We start from the raw sequence: 7880 nt of genomic DNA on the forward strand, positions 1-7880 counted from the left end.
TTAGAATCGAACGGCACTGGTTTCAAGTGATTTGGTGCAGGATTCGTGCTCGCCGGATGTTGAACGCCGTCGTCGTGTTCTTGAACTCTCCGGCCACGTTCTCGACGAAACAACGATTAAGAAGGAAGGGGAGATGTTCCTGTGGTGTTGTTGGTTAAAAACGGGGTGAAACAGTCGGGAATCGTGCTGTTTCGTTGCCGTCTCGTCTCACCGGAGTCTCGCCGGGAACCGCTACCGTCACCGGATTCTGGTGATGGTGGTGGCTGTTCTTGGTGACCCGAGGTCGACCAGGTTTCGACCCGGTGTACGACCCGGGTTAGATCCAATAAAACCCAACCTGTTTTCCAGATTTCTGTTTCTGCAATTTTACTATTTAATCATATTTTATTAAATAAAAAATCAGTTTTAATAATTCCAAAAATCAATTAAAATTAGGTTTAAAATCTGAAAATATTATTAATAATTTCTAAATTATTTTATTAATTTAGAAATTCGAAATTGATTATTTATTTAATTATTTAATTATTTATCTAATTATTTATTTAATTATCTATTATTTAATAATTAAGTAATTAATTTATAAATGAGATTAAATATATCAAATAACGTGATTAATAATTCGATAGTCGAGTTAATAACGCGAGTAACTCGTATTTATACGGGTAGTAGTCTGATAAGTCAGGTTTATTATTCGAGTGTTGTTTATTTATTCGAGTGAAATGGCAATAATTATTCGTATCGAATAATTATTTGTAAATAGTCGATTTAATCGTGTAATTGGTAATAATTTGTAATTAATTGTAATAATTTGTAATTAATTCTAAAAATTAGAGATTAATTATTTTAAAATACAATAATTCTTAAATAATTATTCAAAAATATAATTAAGGTTTAATTAATTGTGATTAATTATTTATAATTAATTTATAATTAATTAAATCTTGTTTATTGTGTAGTAATTAAACCGTTAATCCGATTTGAGTGAAATGAAGACCCTTAGACTCAGAAAAATGACCTGATTCCATTAAAAATAATTATAAATCATAATTTCTTTCGGAAGTGAGTCGGCTTGTGATGATTAATTGTTTATAGGCCCTATTAGGGGTAGAATCGAGTCAAATAAATCCTGAAAAATTAGTAATCGAACCAGATAGTGTTAGTTAATGCGAGTTCAAGTCTAGTATCGATTCTAAAAATAATTATGAGTCTAAAATTAATTATGTACCTTATGTGATATGTGCTTTACGTGATTATGTGAACTTTATGTGTTGTGTTATTATATATGCAAGTTAGATAGAATCGTATGGGTATAAATTCGAGATATGCGTATGAGATAAGTTATTTAAACGAATATCTTTCCATGATAGATTCCATATCCTCAAGGCGAATCAAGCAAGAGGTAGAAGGCAGTGAATCGCAAGAGGTGAAGTACATACCAGACAAGTTTTTCCCCTATTCTAAGTTCAAAATAGTGAAATATATCCCACTTTCCATAACAATTACATCTTAATAATTATTGATTCTTGTTTCTATTTCATTTTGATTCTTGATTTCTCCCAATATATTGAATCCTATATGCACATGTGCTTGGGATATACCGGTTTCCTCAGCAGGAGTTCATGGATGAGGTAGTTGTTGACCAGCCATTACCTACCCGAGGTTCCTGGACTGATCTTCGTGAGCCCCATATGGTATCCTACTAGCAGTTCCGGAGTGAGAAGGAGGAGAGACTGAGATGGCAGGACCAGTGTCGAGAGATACTTGGGTTGTTCGAGACCAGAGAGGATGGACTAGTCAGAGCACTTCAGCCAGATTATATACTGAGGGATAGACTTCGTCAGATACTTAGGGCAGGATCTCAAGAGATGGTTGATTAGAAACAGCAGGATGTGCGCACTGATGCCGTATAACGTAGAGCGATGAGACTGACTGAGGTCGTACTAGAGGCGCTACAGCAGGAGTTGGGCCGTACGCCACCCGGATATTGATTTCAGCTGACAGTATGATGTTATACTATATGTATTATATGTACATAGATGCAATATAGCATAGTATGACTAGTTTGTATGCGTGTAGCCTCTAGTTTTGACCGGTAGTAGTAGTAGTAGCATGACTGACATGTTGTAGACCTTTTTGTATCAAACACTAACACCTGTAGCTGGTGTTATACCCATATATATATAAAATGAACCTTTTCACATTTTCTTTTATTTTCCAGTTTTTTAAGCATTTACATTTATTTTACTATTTTACCGTTGCATTATTTTAAAATGTTGTTTTTATATACAATCATGTGGAATCATTTACTTTTCCAAAATTTTCAATCATTTCAAAATGATTTACTTAAACATTAAATTGTTTTTCTTTCCAATATCAACTGTTTAAATTTTGTTTTAATACCATACAAATTGTTTATTTATTTATATCATCAGTTTAATAAACTATTATTAAAATAACCAATTATTTTATTATCAAAACTATGACACCTAAAAGAAAAGCAAGACCTGACTCGTCTAATCGCAATACCGAGGGACAGAATAGTAATAATCCCATGGACCAAATGTTCCACCTCATGCAACAACAGATGATGATGATGCAGCAACAACAGCAGCAATTTCAACAGCAAATGTCGTTCATCCAGAGCAAAAAGCACCAGCAGCAGCACCAGTAGTTACTTTCAAGCAATTCCAGTCAGTGAAGCCTCTGGAATTCGAAGGTTCCACAGATCCTACAAAGGTGAGAGCTTGGTTAAAAAAATGGAAAAGGCCTTTGCGTTAGTAAAAGTTTAGGAAGATTAGAAGACGAATTTAGCTAGTTACTTTCTAAAAGGTGAGGCCAATTACTGGTGGGAATCGAAAAAGGCTTTAGAGGGGGAAGTTGTAGTGACTTGGGATAGATTTACCGATATTTTTCTGGAAAGTATTTTCCTCGTTACATGAAGAATAAGATGGAGATCAAGTTCTTGGAGTTGAAGCAGGGTAATTTGTCGGTCGTGGATTATGAAGCCAAGTTCACTGAATTGGCCAGATTTGTTCCCGAATAGGTGAATACTGATGAAAAGTGAGCCAAGAGGTTTCAGCAGTGATTGAAGCCATGGATCCGTAACAGGGTAGCAGTGTTCGAGCTGACAACTTATACAGCCATTGTTCAAAAGGCCATGATTATTGAAGGAGAGAGTGAAGCGTCTCAGAAAGAAAAGAGACCAGGAAGTTTCCAGAACCGTACCACTAGAAGGCCGAGATTCCAAGCCCGGGGAAATGTGAATTTTAGAAAGACAGAGCAGGGTAACCAGAGGACGGATAACCGACTCCCAGCTCCAAACCAGCAGAGACTTATCCGACCACCTATACCTGATTGCAAAATATGTGGGAAGAAGCATACTGGGATTTATAACAAGCCAAATGTCACGTGTTTCAAGTGCAAGCAGAAGGGACACAACTCTGGAGAATGTCCGATGGGGAAGGCAAAAGTCATTTATTTCCAATGCGGAAGAAAAGGACATATTTCCAAGGATTGTAGAGGAGCAGCAATGACTGCCAGCATTCCAAGGATTTTAGCATTACCTCCACCACCACCACCACAGAATCAGCCCAAGGCAATGACTTTCAACATGTCAATGAAAGAAGCTGTACAGAGTCCGAATGTGGTTGCAGGTATGCTTCCTATGAATTCTGTAAATGCTCAAGTATTGATAGATTCTGGAGCTACGAGGTCTTTTATTTCTAAAGATTTTATTCCTAAGATATATTGTGAGGTTCAGTGGTTAGATGAAGTGTTAGTCATAAAGTTAGCAAATGACAATCAGATTGCGGTATATCGAGTGTGTCCAAGTTGTGATATCGAAATAGCGGGACATCATTTCTCAGTTGACTTGATACCTTTCAAGTTAAGAGAATTTGATGTTATTTTAGGAATGGATTGGTTAGCCAATAATAATGCTCAGATCGATTACGCAAACAAGAAGGTAAAACTACGAACCGAAGAAAATGCAACGGTAACGTTTAAAGGTGAAAGACAAAAATAGAAATTCTTAACGATGATGTAGATAATGCGATTACTGCGTCAAGGATGTCAAACTTACTTAGCCTATGTGTTGGATATGGAAAAATAAAATTCGAAGATTGAAGATATTCCCGTAGTTTGTGAGTTTTCTGATGTTTTTTCAGATGAACTTCCAGGATTACCTCCGGATCTAGAAATCGAATTTACTATTGATTTGGTACCAGGGACTGAACCAATTTCAAAAGCTCTGTACCGAATGGCGCCTGTTGAAATGAAAGAATTAGCAAAGCAATTGCAGGATCTTCTCGACAAAGAAATCATAAGGCCCGGTGTATCCCCATGGGGTGCACCAGTGTTGTTCGTGAAGAAGAAGGACGGTAACATGCGACTATGTATCGATTATCATGAGCTGAACAAGTTAACTATCAAGAACAAATATCCTTTGCCCGAATTGATGAATTATTTGATCAACTAAAAGGAGCGACATTGTTTTCGAAAATCAATTTAAGATCAGGTTATCACCAATTGAAGATCAAGGCAGAAGATATTCCAAAAACCGCGTTTCGAACGAGATATGGACATTACGAATTTCTTGTGATGGCATTTGGACTAACCAATGCACCAGCAACATTCATGGATTTGATAAACCGAGTCTTCAAGAAGTATCTGGATAAGTTTATAATTGTATTTATTGATGACATCTTGATCTATTCGAAGACGGAAGAAGAACATGCAGGGCACCTGAAAATGACATTGGAAACGTTGAGAAAGGAACAACTTTATGCAAAATTTTCGAAATGCGAATTTTGGTTAAAGGAAGTGCAATTTCTAGGACATATCATCAGCATTGAAGGAATTCAAGTCGATCCAGCGAAGATTGAAGCTATTTTAAACTGGAAAAGACCAAAGACTCCGACGGAAGTCAGAAGTTTCTTAGGATTAGAAGGTTACAGAAGGTTTGTTAAAGATTTTGCAAAGATAGAAACGCCATTGACCAAGTTGACCCGGAAGAATGAAAGGTTCGAATGGAATGAGAAATGCGAAGAAAGTTTCCAAGAATTGAAGAATCGACTAGTAACCGCACCTGTACTTGTTTTACCTGATGATCAAGGAGACTTTGTTATTTACAGCGACACTTCTTATCGAGGACTCGGATGCGTTTTGATGCAACATGGCAACATAATCGCATACGCTTTTAGACAGCTAAATCCTCATAAGCAAAAATATCTGAAGCATGATCTAGAGCTAGCAGCAATTGTATTCGCACTGAAACTCTGTAGACACTACCTTTATGGCGAGAAGTGTGAAATCTACACGGATCATAAAAGTCTGAAGTATATTTTCACGCAGAAAGAACTCAACATGCGACAGCGACGTTGGCTAGAGCTAATCAAAGATTATGATGTATCAATTAATTATCATCCAGGAAAAGCGAATGTGGTAGCAGATGCATTGAGTCGAAAAAAAACTTGAACTTGTTAACATCTTCAGAGGACTTGATCAAAGAAATTGATAAATTGGAAATTGAAGTTCGTGTTCCAGAAAGTTCCACGGAAATGATTTATGCCATGACTTTTCAGCCAGAGTTATTGGAGAAAATAAGAAGATGTCAAGAAGAAGTAATGAATCACGAAATTGACAATTTGTCAGGAGAAGAAATTACCAGCCAGAGAGATGAAAAGGGAATTTTTCGAGTTACTTCGAGAATCTGGATACCTAATGTACCAGAATTGAAAGGGAAAATTTTGCAAGACGCGCACAGCTCAAGATATTCAATTTATCCCGGAAGCACCAAGATGTATAGAGATCTGAAGGAAAACTTTTGGTGGCCAGATATGAAGACAGAGATAGCGGAATGGATCAGTAAATGTTACACGTGTCAACGAGTCAAAGCTGAACATCAACGCCCGAGCAGATTACTACAACCACTAGATATTCCAGAATGGAAATGGGAGCACTTAGCTAATGATTTCGTAGTAGGTTTTCCAAAGACCAAAATAAATCATGATGCAATTTGGGTTATTATTGATAGATTAACGAAGTCAGCACATTTCCTTCCAATCAACGAGAGGTTTTTACTTGACAAGTTAGTACATTTATATCTCAAGGAAATTGTGATGCGTCATGGAGTACCTGTGTCCATTGTATCGGATCGAGATCCCCATTTTAATTAGAGATTTTGGAGACAATTCCAGGAATATCTAGGAACCAAATTAAATATGAGCACCGCTTATCATCCTCAAACGGACGAGCAAAGTGAAAGGACTATTCAGATGATTGAAGATATTGTATGTGTTTGGGCGATAGATTTTGAAGGCAATTGGGACGAGCACTTACCGTTAGTGGAATTCTCTTACAACAATAACTACCATGCGAGTATCGGAATGCCACCTTATGAAACTTTATATGGAAGAAAATGCAGATCACCTACATATTGGAATGAAGTTGGAGAGTGCAAAATTCTAGGTCCAAAATTGATTCAGCAGACCAAGGAAAAAGTAGAACTTATTCGAAAGCGACTCGAAGCAACACAGATTCGACATCGAAAATATGCAGATCCAGCCAGAAGGAAGGTGGATTATCAAGAAGCAAAGCATGTATTGTTAAAGGTATCACCATGGAAGGGATTGACTAGGTTTGGCAATAAGGGCAAGCTAAAGCCTCGTTACATTGGTCCATTTGAAATTCTGAAGAGAGTCGGGAAAGTTGCATACGAGCTAGCTTTACCACCCCATATGCACCATATTCATAATGTATTCCATGTGTCAATGCTTAAGAAGTATAACCCTGATACAAGGCATATAATAGAGTATGAGCCGATAGAGCTTTAGGCAGATTTGTCGTATATAGAACAGCTGGTAAGAATTGTAGATCGGCAAGAGAGAGTATTAAGGAATAAGTCTGTACCATTAGTGAGAGTTTTGTACCATTAGTGAGAGTTTTAAGGAGAAATCCCGTGGTTGAAGAGTCAACCGGGAGCTTGAGATTAATATGTTAGAAAAGTACCCTCAATTATTTTCATAGCGTGATTCTGAGGATAGAATCCTATTAAGGGGGGAGGATGTAACGACCGAGAAAATTACGTTTGTATTATATTATAATAAAGATAATTTATGTGTATTATTATGTGATTAAGTGTGTTGAGTCGTAAACCCTAATTGCTATGTGCTACGTGTTGTTTGTTTCGATCGGAATGTGTTTTGGGTAATTATTGAATGTTTTATTATAAGTTATAGGTTTTATATCAAAATTCGTACAGCTCAAACAACGTTTTAAAAGCCCGTATTTCAAACAAAATTATTGGCCCTATTTCGCCAAAAACGACCTATACGACATCACTATTCTGAACCCCTGGACGTTTTACAAATTTACCTCTTTCGCGAAAAATAACTTTTCCGGACCCCTTCGGGAGTCAAAAACCCCACAAAAATTATATTTTTATTTTTATATGATCATGAAATTATCAAACATCATTTTTCATTGCATTTTTGTAATATTCACAATTTTTGGCATTTATTTTCTATTTATTGGATAATTAAAAATTCATAATTGATACCCAAAAATTATAAAAATTGGGGCCAAATATTTTTATTAGATGTGTAATTAGCCCCTTAATTTTATTTAGGGGTATTATTTTCATTAGTATAAATACCTATTTTATTATTAATTATTCATTAATTAATTATTAAAAATCAGAAAATAATCAAGAAATTGAGTTTGTTGGTGAAGAACACTCAAGGAATTAAACCTCATATTTGAAGGTGATTCTGTCAACCAAATCAGTCATGTAAGTAGTCGTTTCGAAGCTCTTTTGATTCTCTATCAGTTCTTGTAATCGTTTTTGTTGTTTGATTTCTCGATTTTGATTTCATAATTTT

The sequence above is a fragment of the Apium graveolens genome, chromosome 5, assembly GCF_009905375.1.
Source record: "Apium graveolens cultivar Ventura chromosome 5, ASM990537v1, whole genome shotgun sequence".
Classification (NCBI taxonomy): Eukaryota; Viridiplantae; Streptophyta; class Magnoliopsida; order Apiales; family Apiaceae; genus Apium; species Apium graveolens.